Source organism: Bombyx mandarina, chromosome 08, assembly GCF_030267445.1.
Source record: "Bombyx mandarina strain Sakado chromosome 08, ASM3026744v2".
Classification (NCBI taxonomy): domain Eukaryota; kingdom Metazoa; phylum Arthropoda; class Insecta; order Lepidoptera; family Bombycidae; genus Bombyx; species Bombyx mandarina.
In genome coordinates, this window is record NC_143215.1 from 2,962,249 (window position 1) to 2,978,586 (window position 16,338).

The following is a 16,338-nucleotide window of genomic DNA, read 5'->3' on the forward strand; positions in this document are numbered from 1 at the left end:
TGGTGCACTGAAGTAATTATGGCAATTTCTGTTACTAAGGCGCCGGAATATCAAGTAGACTCTGTAAAGACGAATCAAAATACTGAGAAGGAATCTATTTTACTGGTGGTAGGACCTCTTGTGAGTCTGCGCGGGTAGCTACCACCACCCTGCCTATTTCTGCCGTGAAGCAGTAATGCATTTCGGTTTGAAGGGCGGGGCAGCCGTTGTAACTATACTTGAGACCTTAGAACTGATATCACAGGGTGGGTGGTGCATTTACGTCGTAGATGTCTATGGGCTCCAGTAACCACTTAACACCAGGTGGGCTGTGAACTCCAGCATCTAGCAATAAAAAAAAAATATATATATTTTTTAACAGAAAAATTGCATAAAAATGAAACATATTTTATTCTACTATATATTACATACATATTTAATTGCTTTCGACAATAGAAGTAAGAATTAAAATGTCGCTTAATGCCAATGAAACAATTACAGTTCAATTCGTTCTTGCGATATAAAACAATTAATAAACCACTCATTAAGGTATGACGCAACCATAAATTAATCTCGAAATTAAATATCCACCCATCTAAGCAATAAAAAAAAAACTTCGGTGCGCCGCGTAGGGCACCGGTGACCTACATGGCAGCCAAAGGGTTAAATATTGTTTGTTCTATTGACGAGTGGTGCAATAAGCATTCTTAAATTTTCCTTCAGACATCCTCGGGATAAAATGGCAATAGAAGTCACTCCAATTTTTTTTAGCAAACAATATAAAGCCTTTTCATTATAATTAAAATATGCGGGACTCTTTTAATTAAATGATACGAAGGTTCTTCACATATTTTGTGCGATCTTATTTTCTGTAACGCCAACACAACTATCCAAGACTGAATAGTAAATATTTTTAAACGTATTTAGAATGTATTGTGTTTTATTCACGTGAATATTAAATAACCTAGATAAATAGTAAACTAATGTAACGGACGTGACGTCAGCTGTCATGCCCTGCCGCCAGCCAAGCCGCCAAGCCATATTAACACGCCCCCTTCCGCCATAGTCACCGCCACCGCCGCCAGCCAAAGCCAACGAAGGGGGGATAGTGTTAATAAAACAAGCCATGCCAGCCATTTCTAACTACTTTTCTGCATTCTTGCACAAATAAAAGAACTTGTCGTTACGCTGCTGGTTTTTATTGTCACATCATTTGCAACAATCAGAAGTGGCATAAAGAAATGAAACAACGTCATATACACGCTCAGATGTCTCGGTCTTCTGACAAGTTTGAAGAAGATGAAGCTCCTATTTCACTGGCGAGGAAAGTGTTGAAAAATTGCTTCAGAAAGAGGTCCACAAGGCGATACTTGAGCTACAGGATGAAGAACCTGGAACAATCAAATCAAAGGGACTTCGACGTCGTCGGACCAAAAGCGCCTGCCGCCCTGTCCTTCCATCATTCTGGTTCACGTAGAGGGAAACTAAAAGAGCAGCAACGTGGTTACTCCACTGCGGCACTACGAGCTTCACGGCGCTTCACGAGATTCACGGCTACGAGCTTCCTTCTCCCTGCCTGCGACGCTGCTGAACGGCGAAGACAGCTACATCAAAGACATCAACATGGGCTCGGAGACCATCCTGTGGCCGCCGGGCGAGGTCCTGCCGAGGGCCAACAGCTGCGAGGAGCCACAGCCAAACAGCCAGGTGTGTTGCATTTCTACTTGCCCTAGCCATGCCATTACAAATATTTCGAGATTTGAGGGTAGAAATAAAAAAAAATTAAAAGGAGCCATTGAATAACAAGGGTCATTCAGATTTAAAAAATACAGTATAAGCATTGCTTTGCTACGAATACACATGATTTAGGTATTGCCAATTTAGTCCAAATGCAAATTAAGCTTACTAGTGATCAGCCCGTGTATCGCCACCTTTACTTTCTCATAATGAACAAACGATAGTTAAATCTAAAGCTAATTAACTTTTAGACATCGGCATTATAAAATAATCTGAATCTAGTCATGCTTCACCAGTGGTCTTATTAAGAAAAAGAACGGCGACAGTAGGCTATGCGTTGATTATCGTGCGTTAAACGCTATGGTAAAATATAAAAGTATCCACCGAACAGTACTGCACGAGTTTAGATTTAGCCCAGGGCTACCATCAATTGAGCATTGTGCCAGACACACAACTGCTTTCATTACACCGCAAGGTCATTATTTCTAGTACACTAGAATTCCTTTTGGTTTAGCAAATGCGCCATCTGTATTCATGCGTTTCTTCTTTATCTCCACCTTATTCCACTAGGTGGGGTAGTTAAATGCGTTTAATAAATAAAATAATTGAGTCTGTGGGTAGAAAAGAAATGGGTAAAAATAAATGTAGGTCAAATCGAGATACTAGCAATTTTAAACGATTTACATCTACCCTCAGTTGGTATAAAATCGGGTTCAATAATTATTGAGAAAGTACTTGGGAAATTTTATGGTGGAGACTTAAAATTAAATATGAGTAAATGCTCATTCTTGGAGGAACAAGTCACTTATTAGGTCATGAAATATCTTCAGACGGTATACAGCCGGGTGCAACAAAAATTGACGGCCGTTTCGCAGTGTCCTGTGCCAAATAATGCTTATAGTGTGCGACAGTTTATTGGTTTAAAAAAAAAAAAAGATAAATCATGGGTGTGGGGCCGTGAACAAAACGCGAATTTCGAACAACTGAAAAACAGCTTACGTTTCAAACCTGTGCTAGCTCTGTATAATCCTATGCTTCCTACAGAAATACAAACCGATGCGTGTAACTTAGGAATTTCTGGTATACTATTACAAAAACAAACTGACAACTCACTGCGGCCTGTTATACTATTTTAGCCGGGTTACTAGGAAGGAAGAATGTGTATCATAGTTAAGAGCTCATAACCTGGCGGTCATACAATCGCTACGTAGGTTCCGTGTTTATGAAGTAGGTAAACATGATATAGTAGAAACTGATTGTACTGTGGTTTGTGCTACGCTTACCAAACGCGACATTATACCATGCATTGCGCGATGGTGAGTTTTGAAAGAAGATTATGACATTAGTGTTGAGTATAGACCTGGTGAACGTATGGAAAATTTGTAGACGCGCTTAATAGGCATCCTGTTGACATGATGAACGTGAATCGTCTTAGTTACTGATTGATTCTGTACTGTGCAATGTCAGGACGAAAAGCTTAGTTCGATTATAAAGCAATCTATACTAACATTATAAAGCTGAAGAGTTTGTTTGTTTGAACGCGCTAATCTCAAGAACTGCTGGTCCGATTTGAAAAATTCTTTCAGTGTTAAATAACCCATTTATTGAGAAAGGTTATAGGCTATATAACGCTAGCACCGCTAAGACCATCACTGGGTCAGCTAAGACCAATACAAGCGAAGTACCAGTAAGTAATGTTTCAAAATCGGGTTATTTTCCCTTTTGAGAGCTTCCGGTGCGTGCGCTGCAGAAACTGTTAAAGTTTCGCTAAAATAATGTGACAGAATTGTACCCCTTTAAAAGATCTAAAAAAAAAATGTCCGCGATAGCATATGTTAAGGTTGGCTCACTATAACGTTTTTTTTATGCTAATCAATTTGTACTAAAATAAAGCATTCTTTGTGAACTATATTCCACGCGGACGAAGTCGCGCTGATGTTAAAGATAATTATGAATGAACTAGTTCGAAAATTTTTTAAGGGAAATAGACTCGCAGTCCCTTCGGCTAAATGGAAAATTGTACAAATGCACTATGACGACATTTGTCACGTGGATCTAAATCATCGTTTAGCTCTGATTAAAAGCCAATATTGGTTTCTTAAAATGACACGCTTTATTAGGAAATACGTGGCAGCATGTCTTTATTGTACACATGAGAAGGATAACTATGTTAAAAAAAAGAAGACTGTCTATATCCGATCTCTAAACCATCTGATACTATGCGCATGGTACAAATATATAACATGATGCCCTTCTGTAGGACATCTAAAGGGCACCAACCAGTACATGATCGTAATGAAAGATGCGTTGTCTAAATTTGTGATAGCTGAACTAACGCGTACTGTAAATTTAATCGGGACCATTCGTGCATTGAAAAATATATTAATAGGGTTTGTCCAGATACCCGAATCACGTGGTGACAGACTACGGGAAAGCTTTTACGAGTAGGTACTTTAAAAAAATATATCAGAAGATAAACAGTTTAGGCATACGTTAAACGGTATTGCTTGTCCGCGCGCTAATTGGCCAGGTTGAACAAACTAAACATACAATTTTGTGTTGCGGGCAACTGATCCTAGTGAAGCTTCAAATAATTTAGTGAACTCCATTAATTGAGGCACAAACAACACAATTAAAAGTAACAGCGGCTACAAGCCTTGTGATTTAATCTTTGCGCGCTCTGGTAGGTCAATATGTGATGTTTCGATTCCTGGTCTCGAACCAGAAACTGTTGACGCACGGCGTAAGATAGCTGCAGCTAGGATAAAACAAGCGAGTACACACAACATTAATATAAAAAAAAAGCTCATGTTTATAAGAAAAGGCATTTTGTATCATAGAGACAGGCGCCAACTGGTTAGTAGCGCCGCTAGGATTAATACCAAATTAGACGATTTGTACTCAGGTCCGTATGTAGTAACTAAAGTAGTAGGTAACAATTGTTATCGAATTAGAAGTATATCTAAAAGGTTTACGAAGTTATAAAAACTTCACTGGCCTGGTATCAACAGATTCATTAAAGCCCTATAAAAGTATAGCCCATGTGTCCGATAGCGCTAGTAGTTCCGATGAGCAGCTCGAAACTGAAGACCTTATTGATTTATTTGAGAACTAAATGTTTTTGTGTGTTCCCCATTGCGGGAGCAATTGTTGCAGGATGGCCGAATGTAACGGACGTGACGTCAGCTGTCATGCCCTGCCGCCAGCCAAGCCGCCAAGCCATATTAACACGCCCCCTTCCGCCATAGTCACCGCCACCGCCGCCAGCCAAAGCCAACGAAGGGGGGATAGTGTTAATAAAACAAGCCATGCCAGCCATTTCTAACTACTTTTCTGCATTCTTGCACAAATAAAAGAACTTGTCGTTACGCTGCTGGTTTTTATTGTCACATCATTTGCAACACTAATTAGGGAAACGCCGATAGCTAAGTCCTAAGTATTTGTAGTCGACCAATAAGCTGTTTAGCGGGGCCAATCCATTTAGCATTATAGGCTGAGGGCATTCCTGCGGGACTTAGCGCACGCAACCCTCCAACGTCGTGTTACTCTCATTACTTATATTAAACATAATTCACAACATGCTATTTGAGTTCTAGTTTGTTTTATTCAAACTCGCTTATACATTAATTGAAGATAACGTTTATGGATTCACTCGACGAAATTCCGCTCTCGACTTGTGAGATGGGAGTCTCGACAATATTGCAACTTCTACCTTGAATTATAATTTGTGTAATTACTGGTGGTAGAATCTCCTGTGATTCCGCACGGGTAGGAACCACCACCCTGCCTGTTTCTGCCGTGAAGCAGTAATGCGTTTCGGTATGAAGGGTAGGGCAACCGTTGTAACTATACTGATATCTTAGAACTCATATCTGAAGGTGGGTGGCGGCATTTACGTTTAAGGTGGGCTGTGAGCTCGTCCACCAACTATGCAATAAATAAAAACAATTGCCACCTAACCTATATTTTGAGATAGTTTTTTTTCATGAGATCCTCGGATAGGTAACTCTCGATTCCGTCACGAAGATATCAGAATATCCAATTCACGTTGACGTTAAGTGAAATAAAAGCCTAAAAATTGCTCTTTGTATCTCGACAAATAAAAAAACTTCGAGGGCCTTTAAAAAGTTCAAATATAACTCGCAATTTGTATTCCACGAAATAAGTAATGAAAGAAAAATCTTAAAATCCCTTTTTAATCTTGCCAGAAAAAAAAGCTTTGAGGGTCTTTAAAAAGTTCAATACAACTCGCGATTTGTAAACCTTGAAATAAGTAATGACCAATGATGAATTTATTAGAAATTCATTCTTATCTCATACTTCAGAAGAGATCTACGTTTTTTATTTATTATTTTTAATTTATTATTTAATTATTATTTAATTTATAAATTTTATTTATTTTTTAAACTTTATGTAAATTACCCTAAATTATCTGAATTATAATCTGAATATTCAAATAGACTCATGATCTTATCCGTGTTGATTTTCTACACATATTATGTCAATAAACTTGTCATGCTAATTTAGCTCACATAAAACTTAATTACGCTTCGAAGTTCTTAGACAGCTGTGTTGACTTCCAGAAAATTAAGACGCATTTCATATATGACACGACTTCAAGTATCAAGTCTTTAATCACTCATATAGCGACGATTCTAAACGAACTGTTTTTATACGTGTTTTATGTATTATTTTTTATATAATTTACTGTGTATATATTTACATTTAAAATCAGAACAAAGATTGAGCTATAGATTTTTCCTTGTGTCGCTCTCCTCATTATTGAGGGTCAGGATTCCCCCGCTGCATCATTCTCACACGTCCAATTGCTCTCCATCTGCTGCAATCCTTGGTCTCGTGGAGAGAATTATGACTATACATTAATTTTTATTAAATATGACATTTGACAGTTTGTGCTCCACTTTTGTCCAATGGCACATGCAAAAAGCACATTGCCCACACAACAAATTTTATTGATTATAAGCCGAAATGGTGCTAATCACTTCAAACAGTAAGCTTGAATGTTATATGGATTCTTATAATCAAATTACTTTGATCATTTTGTAGGCTCGCCATCAGCTTTTTTTTGCAAATGTTTTGCTTCCGATGATAACACTAAAACATATATGATCCCGTTCTGGTCCTTGAGCTCATAGAGTCTTAACATAGACTTTGATATGAATATATTCGTCTTAACGAGATTATTTTGATTTATCTAAAGGAAACACAGACAGAGTGTTTTTGTTTTCTTTTTCTATTAACAAGCTGCAATAAACGCAGCCATCGTAAATCTCTCTTCATTATGTTTTTGTTGGATAATATATTTTGTCTTGTGAGAGATAGACAAAGAGAGAAGATACTTTATTGCACACCGAAATACAATTAACATTTAAAAAAAACAGTCAACAAGCAGGTATAGTTGTACAATAGGCGGTCTTATCGCTAAAAGCGATCTCTTCCAGACGACCGTTTTATTAACAGAAATTCTAAAAAGATAAAGATATAGCAGGTATGTGTACTATTAACAATACATTATTTCTTTCTTTAATAATAATGTCTTTTGTTGTTAATGAATAAAGTCCTGCGATATAGTGCCATTTGACGTATTTTCCAAATTCACCGTCTCCATAATGATAATAAATAGTCAATTTTCGTTTTCTTTTACAGGTAAGGCTTAGTAAAAATCCTTCAAATCAATCATTTTATGAAAAAGGTAAGTCGGTCACATTGTAAACAGGTAAGTGCAAATATGTATTTTAATTTCCATAGCATTCCACATTATTAACGTATGAACGATGACGACCTGCCTACCTAACGTATGAACGATGCCTACCTCTAGTGTACCAATATAACAGGTCAATATATATATGTCGGCACACGTCAGGGATGGCTGAGCGGTAGGTTCCGTCATCACTCGTATTCGATTGAACTCAGTTTAGTCAATAAAACTTTTGAATAATAATTATTGAAACTCAACACACACAACTTTCACAATGACAGGGTAAACCGACAGTTTCGTTCCACAAACCGACAGACTGACTGACTGACTGCCAGATACTCACTGACTGAGACGGACGGAATGACTGTCTGACACGGAATGCCACGACTCTGTCCACGTACCGCCATTTTATACTGTGGCGTTACGGAGTCTACCCTTCATTTTGTGATATTTATCAAAACAACATTTCATCATTTAAAATAATAATCAAAACCACAATCTTAATATTACTAAAAGTCGTTATCCACGACATATATGTATTGTTATCGATATATCAATAAAATACACATCCATTTTTTTTAAGTACACGTGACTCCATGATCAAGCCTAATTTTGTACTGTACAAGGGAAATGGCTCCAATGTACTGTAATGTCAATTCGAAATACAAATATATTTACTCTCATTTTTTATAATTAATATTGTTATTTTTGGATCTGCAGTAAAAGGAAAAAAGTAGTAACTTTTAGTAGTAGTAACTTTAGTTTGAAATCGTACTGCAGAGTTTATCGATATTTAGGCAAGAATTCAAAATATTTACGAAATAAATGACAAAGGCTAGTTAGTAGTAGGGAAAACGTACCCTAAAATATTATCTAAGCAATTATGTATCTTCTAGTGAAAAACAAACATAAAAAATACTTACTGATACTGATAGATATTGACTAGTAGAGAATGCCTTAGGCTTTAAATCCATTAATGTACGATAATGTGCATAAAGTGTAATTAAAAAAATACTAAGCAGCGACAAGAAAAGTTAATAAATCAAGAACTTTATTAATAAACATTGAAAACTAAGTGACTTCTTCAAATACTTTTTTTTATTGCTTAGGTGGGTGGACGAGCTCACAGCCCACCTGGTGTTAAGTGGTTACTGGGGCCCATGGACATCGACAACGTAAAGGCGCCACCCACCTTGAGATATAAGTTCTAAGATCTCAGTACAGTTACAACGGCTACCCCACCCTTCAAACTAAAACGCATTACTGCTTCACGGCAGAAATAAGCAGGGTGGTGGTACCTACCCGCGCGGACTCTCAAGAGGTCCTACCACCCGTAAAAAGAACTGTTAAACTATACTCATTCGAAGGCTAATAAGTTCGGATAACTAAAAGCTCACTTTACTACTAAAATGTTCGCTGAGTAAGTATCCAGAACGTTCGCTCATTGGCTTCAAACTCCGCTCAACGTCTGGGATACCCGCTCAAGAGAATAATGGCAACGAGACACTAAAACATGACTATTATTTAACACGACGTCAACCGCACACGGCCTTCGTCCATTCTGAATAACAACGCGACCGCTGAAACGTGTCGAAATTACAGGGCTGATACTAAATAGTTTTTAGATTAAAGAAATTATTTTCAGTATAACGCTGCTCGTCATATGACTTTTCAAAGGCCTTTGATGGTTTATAAGCAGTGTGGCAATGATGACGTCATATCTTATTTGAAATAGCATGGAACTTCATCAGGCCCCTGCCAGGCAGGCCTTTCGCCACAGTGACCAGGCTCGTGAAGCCTAGCCTTGAATCTACTGGATTCAAGTAGATTCCGGCGACCTTTCAAAGGTCTTCGGTCCTCCTCTAGGGAGGCCTCCACTAAGTATGGAACTTGTGGATTAGGAATGGTTTTAGGTGTCCTAAATCAATGTTACAGTTTTTCATGGCAAAGTCTGTATGTATGACATTGGGTTATTATCGAAATTTGGTAGTGCAGAGATTCAATTTCTTTTTTTTTTTTTATTGCTTAGATGAGTGGACGAGCTCACAGCCCACCTGGTGTTAAGTGGTAACTGGAGCCCATAGACATCTACAACGTAAATGCGCCACACACCTTGAGATATAAGTTCTAAGGTCTTAGTATAGTTACAACGGCTGCCCCACCCTTCAAACCGAAACGCATTACTGCTTCAAGGCTGAAATAGGCAGGGAGGTGGTACCTACCCGTGCGGACTCACAAGAGGTCCTACCACCAGTAAAAAAATTGGGCTGAAATCAATTTTGTCCAGCGAGAGCAAACACAAATTTAAGGGTTCTACTGCAAAAAATATCCCTTTTATATCATATTCACTTTTAGGAGTCTCTGTAAAACTTGAGTTTTAGATTTGATAGTTTGAAACGTGTTAGTGTGAGGTGGAAGGTGAATCAATTTAAAAAAAATAAAATTCTATATTTGGCCTTTTTATTATTATTACATTGATGAGTGAATGAGTTTGCTTGGCTCTTAGGGATTGATTGGAGACCATAAAGATTAGAACGTTAGTGTCACCCACCTTGAGACATGAGCTCGTACTATTGTGAAAAGGCTGTTCAAGCCTTCAAATCGAAGCGCATAACTGCTTCGTGGCAAAAATCGACAGGATGAAGGTACTTATTCGTTCGTTAATTTGTAACAATAAAACTTATATCGCGACAACCCTACAAATGTTCCGCGGCGTCGACCGCGCCATCGTAAATAGCATATGTAACTATTTGTGCTGCGCGCACTAACGGTAAATAAACTCTTCAAATACTCTATGTGCGCGAAAGTTCAAAAATGTGATAAAGTTTTAATTTTTTTTTTTTTTGGAAATGAGCATGCCAGTTCGAATGATGGGATTTAGACCACATATCTAAAGGTTATCTCGTCGAAGTCGTCGTGGCCTAAAGGATAAGACGTCCGATGTGCTCGTATCGAGCGATGCGATTAAACCGAGATCCAGTAGTAAAGTCAATTCATCTAATGAGATATGGACTTAACAAACGTTCGGGAATGACATTCGTGTAACAATAATCAAACCCGCAGAAATATAACTGGCGTAATTAGTTGTGGTGGTAGGGCGTCTTGTTAGGCCGCATGGGTAGCTACTACATATGCTTATTTCTGCCGCAAAGTAGTGATGCATCTTGTTTTAAAAGGGATAGCCTTCATACTGTGCAATTGGCCCTTTGTCTAACACCTTAATACCAAGTGGACCCTATGCTCGTAAATTATTATAATTAATACGATTCGTATAGCACTTCGGAGATGCTTCCGCCACTTGGGACGTCACAGTTCAACTGATAATCATATCGGCAGAAATTCAATTGAGTCTTCAAGTACACTTGTCGCCTGTTTTGAATTCTCGATCAAGGCTCAATTCTCACACAAATTATGTGTAAAGATAATATAAATACTGGTGGTGATAATAATACTAATAATAATACTGCCTATTTGTACCGTGAAGCAGTAATGCGTTTCGGTTTATAGGGTGGGGCAGCCGTTGTAACTGTACTGAGATCTTAGAACTTATATCTCAAGGTGGGTGGCGCCTTTACGTTGTCGATGTCCATAGGCCCCAGTAACCACTTAACACCAGGTGGGCTGTGAGCTCGTCCACCCATCTAAGCAATAAAAAAAAATTTTAAAAATGTATTCTTGATAGTCTACTGAAATACATTAATAAAACTTATAATGGAAGCAAAGAATAAAGAATCCGAAAATCATAGGGATCTTTCTAGAATCTCCTGGAATTTTACTACATATAAGAGTTTCGGCGACACCTGTAGGTAGGCCCGTAATTAAGGAAAAGTAATAAGAATTAATTCGGCCCCTTTAATGCCCAATTAGGGACAGAAATCCGTCAGAGAGACGGCGCCTTATTTCTAAGCCTAGGCTTTTTGGGAATAATTTCAGTAACGCGTTCGTCCAACGACGGTATTTCGGGACCTCGGATTCATTTGTCATTCATCACAAATACAGTAGAATTTATTTTGGATAGTCATAATTTGTAATTCAAACTGATTTTCATATTGCTTTTTTATAATACACTAGCGACCCGCCCTCGCTTCGCTTCGGAAACATTCAATTTTATTATTGATAGTTGAGTCCCGCGATGTTACCCGCGGTTATTGTCGTACCGCGGGTGACGACGCGGGGCGAACCTAGTCTAAAAAAAGTCGTCCAGCCGTTCCAGAGATTAGCCGAAACAAACAGACAGACAAACAAAAATTGTAAAAAATGTTATTTTGGTGTATGTACCGTATATATATTCATATGCATGTAGTAAAAAGCGGTTATTTCAATATTACAAACATACACTCCAATTTTAATTATATGTATAGATTTAACAGTTATTGTGGTCATAGACGATTTTGGCGAGATCAATCCGTGTAAATAAATATGTTGTTTTAACTATTTTACGAGACCCGAAGAAAATACTGGGTATAATTATTTGTTGTAGATATTTTTTATTTATTCGGACTATTGCCAACTTTTATTCTTATAAAACACGACCTTCCAATAAAACGCTGTATGTCAAACTAAGAACAAGCATGACCTTTCAAAATTCGCAAAACATTAATGTGAAGCAAGATAGCTTACTGTTTATTACGGTTCATTTTCCTGTAAAATGTGCTGCTGTCATACATACAGCCTTTATTCGTAGCATACAGCCATACGCGATATCTATAAAGGCCTTTTTCAATCCTTTATTACACTTCATACGTTCTTTCGCGTCCTTTAAGCCGATTTCAGAATATTACAGACAATATTTATTTGTAATTGACGAAAAATACTGTATTTTTATGTTTTTGTTTTTGCTTTTGAGCCGTTTAGTTTTTCTTGTGATTCTCTACTTAGATATAGGGAATTTTTCGGTGTTCCTGTAACAAAAAAAGGATAAGAAAAGTAATGTACTATCTCACAATGTAATCTAGAAAGAGGGGCCTGATAAAATTATACGGGTCTTTTACTACAGCAGAGGCGGCCAGATAAGAAATCTCTAGTTTAAGTGAAGATTCAATAAAATTCGTGAACTTAGATGATAAATTTAGTCAACGGAAAACCCGTTCTTATGTTGCCCGTTTTGACGTAGGTAAAATCTATTTTGCGAGAGATGGACAAAAAAAGTATGTGTGATTCTATTTTTCAAAATAGAATTAGTACTTTCTATATCTATATTAGTCTACTTAAATATATGTATATAATTTTGGATATTTTGAACGGACAGATAAACTTTATTATAAGACATAAATTTGGGATATAATTTTAATTTGTTTTTGGGAAATTCGCGAGTCTATTATTTATTTATTTATTTATTATTGTTTATTATCGTTATTATATTATATCCAACGTTTCAAATACATATTTAAATAAAACGTTCGTTTTTATATCATAATACTAATTTGATATCAAAGTCAAAGCACAAAGAAAATACCCAAATAGTTTTAATTTAGTTCTTTTTTCGAAATACATATATCAAAATGATTCAATTTAAAATAATAAACAATTAGTTAAATAATTTATAGGCATAACGCATCTGAAATTGATAGAGAAATTAGATGGAATGAATTTGAATATAAACATTCACAGAACTGAAACAAAGACCTATTCTATTAGTACAAGACTCTTCCATTAAATTACAATCGTGAGCAGTCAACTTTATATGAATAAGAGAGGCTAAGTGCAAATTAATGTTGGTATAACAACAACAGAGTTTGTGTGATTTTGAACCTTTTAACTAAACATATAAAGTTTTCTTAAAACTATTCGTTAGTAAATTTAGATTTGTATTTTGAGTACGCAGGCTGAGAACATTACTGATTTCAATGAAATTTGAGGTAACGCGAAAAGTGAAACGATTAGCAGCCTGATGGCAATGTAAAGAAGAAGAAGAAGAATAAGCTCTCAAACCAGCAATTCGATTGGTTGTTATTGCAAATAGTGTTTATGATTTATCGCAATTTTGGGTATATGTACTGCAGTCGTGGTGGTCTAAAGGATAAGACGCCCGGAGTAATTCGTATCGAGCGATGAAGCGCCAGCGTTCAAATCCCGCAGGCGGCTAAAATGTTTTCCATTGAAATACGTACTTAACACATAATCACGAGTGACTTTCACTATGAAGGTAAAAAGTCGTGTAATAAGATTCGAACCAGCAGAAATTTTAAAGTGCGTATCGGTAGGCAGCGGCTTGGCTCTGCCCCTGGCGTTGCTGAAGTCCATGGGCGACGGTTACCAACCACTCACAATCAGGTGGGCCGTAAGCTCGTCTGCTTACAAGGGCATTAAAAATTTTACTAAATAATTGAGACGTAGACCTCAAGTAGCAAGGTTGGTGACGGCATCCATGTTTTGATGTGCTATTGGCTCCTATAATCACTTATCACTAGATAGGCAATGAAAATTTATATTTTTTTATGATTACCGCTGTATTGTCTCCTCCATAGAATCGGCTAATCGTATTCGTTGGCTAGTACATAAAATAAGTATTCGTATGCGTATGTAGTATTCATTGTATTACTAGTCGCATAAAAATACTCGGCAAGGGAGACTGTAATATCTATTGGTCTAAATAAACAAAGATAAATTTGAATTTCGTTACTCATGTGTAAGACTCTGTTTAAGGTAATTGTCTACTGTAATATTGTCGAAAGGTTCGTTCCGAAATTATCTAACCTCTCAACTTTTATTTTCGTCAGCGGCGAACGACAATATTGAGTAGGGCTTAGAAGATCAAACGCCTCGACACTCGCGGACTTGATATTTCGGGTACAGGCGTCCAATCCGAACAATTTCGCCTATTTAATTTGGCTAAGAGATATTTTAGGGTTCCACACTGCAATGGGAATGAGGCGTTTGCTCCTGGCCTTTTCATTTTTCATTATTATATTTTTTTTATTGTATTTTTTGACTTGTTTTTTCCTTTATTGTAAATATTTTTATTATTTAAAAAAAAAAGTTAATATTTGAGAAAAAACAAACAAAAAAGCCCGCTGAGTTTGTTTCGCCGGTTCTTCTCAGGACTGTGGCTTTTTTTGGAACCGGTGGTAGAGTTAACATTGTTATTTATATTTTGACATTCAACAAGTGTGTTATACTGACATCTAAGTTGAAAAAAATGATTTTGAATTTGAATTTGCAAAAAACCCAACACTAAGTTGTATATTAAAAATATATATTATTATGTCGAAGACCGTCATTAGTTTGGTAGCTAAACGAAACACGATACGATTCCTGAGAGATGGCAGCACGATTGCGATATCGTTGGAACCCGGCTAACTTCGTGCTACGACGGAGCCTAGCCAATGGAGGCGCATAGACGCCATCACACTTACCAACCAGCTTTCTTGGAGAGCGTTGCCTCCGTCCTAAGAACTGTCATTCGTTTTCGTTTGATAACGTCATTAGAAGATTTCTAAATTATTCTAAGACAACAGACGTGATTGGTGTACTCAATATTTCTCTCTGTCGATCACCCTATTCGCCCCTATGATATCTGACGATAGTGTTAATGCTTGTAACTTTTCCGACATATAAATATATATTCATCCAGTACTATTAAGAAGATTAAAACACATAGACGAAAGAATCTGAAAAAATCCTGTCGCAAAGCAAATTTTATGAAATGAAATGTATGTAACAGCTGGAACTATCTCGTAAAATTTTTGATTAATTTCTTAATTAAAAAAAAACACATATATTTTCAACAAAATAGATGCGCTAGTCGTAATTTAACTGATAATTTCAACATCTTGGGCGGTAAGCAAAGAAAAGTAAAAAATCTGAACATTTTGAATGAGTAAAATATTCGAGCTTATACTTAATAAAGCTCTACCAGAGCTTCTCAGTTAGTCAGTAGGGTGCTTCGTGGATATTATTTAGCTGCAGCTAATGGCTTGCTGAGGTGCTAGCTACCAAAGAGTAAGCGGGCCATGTTTTTGTGAAAAAGTTAACAAAAACACTGGACTGTTTGTTTTTTTCTCCAAAATAAACACCATATTTTAAATCCTCGGTTGCTTCATAAGTCCTATAACAGGGATTTTGAGAAAAGTTGAACCAAAAAAAAGTACTAAAAATATATACCTATGTATACACCGAATTCGTAAGAATTACGTGGAACGCCAAGCGTAAGATCAACGGAGGGCTGCTGGAAAAAAGATAGGGAGTGTGAGGTCCGTAAAAAAAAACGAGATTAATACGGAAGCATCTGAAAATTACTTCCTCGTTCCGAGAACTTCATAAACGTAACAAATGAAATATCAGTGATGTTTTTGGGCCGCGTCCGAGTCATCCTTTTGATGTTCAGCCGGCTACAGACAAAGAAATAACTTCTTATCCACTTAGTTCTCCGTAATCGGCATCAATAAATCTTTTACCTCGATGAGGTTCTTTGCGATTGGCTGTTGGGTTGATGACGTCGTTCTGTTTTTTTTTATGTTAGTTCGTAACATTCTAGTACGTTCTTTTTTAATTGAATTTTGAGTGGAGGAGCATGCGGCCCATACGGTGAGTGGTTACCATCATTCGGGGACGTCAGCCATGCCAGGGGCAGAACCAAGTTGCTGCTTACTGTTTAATCAGCATTATTTTACTGGTCATTTTATGAGTTTACCAAAATTAATAAAATTATTATTAATAAAAATATTATTATTTGTTTTGTCATCAATGTTTTTGTTAATTATGGTAGTGATGAAAATTTTTTAAGAGTGACAGTTTAATTTTAATGTTCAGTTATATTCGAAGTTCTAAGTTCTGGTTCTAAGTGGTTGCCGGAGCCCATAGACATCTACAACGTAAATGCCCATCTTGATGTACGAGTTCTAAGGTCTCAGTATAATTACAACGGCTGCCCCACCCTTCAAACCGAAACGCATTACTGCTTC

The 16,338-nt window shown here is 37.0% G+C and overlaps 1 protein-coding gene and 1 long non-coding RNA gene across 4 annotated transcripts in view; both read left to right on the top strand.

Annotated features, from left to right (window-relative positions):
* The window catches only part of Pkc53E (Protein C kinase 53E), a 222,201-nt gene that overhangs the window by 103,800 nt on the left and 102,063 nt on the right, over positions 1-16,338 (top strand). The window lies entirely within an intron of this gene.
* On the top strand, positions 975-5,081 carry LOC114251620 (uncharacterized). Its single transcript, XR_016323473.1, has 2 exons — positions 975-1,686; positions 4,873-5,081. It is a non-coding gene; the product is annotated as an uncharacterized LOC114251620 (long non-coding RNA).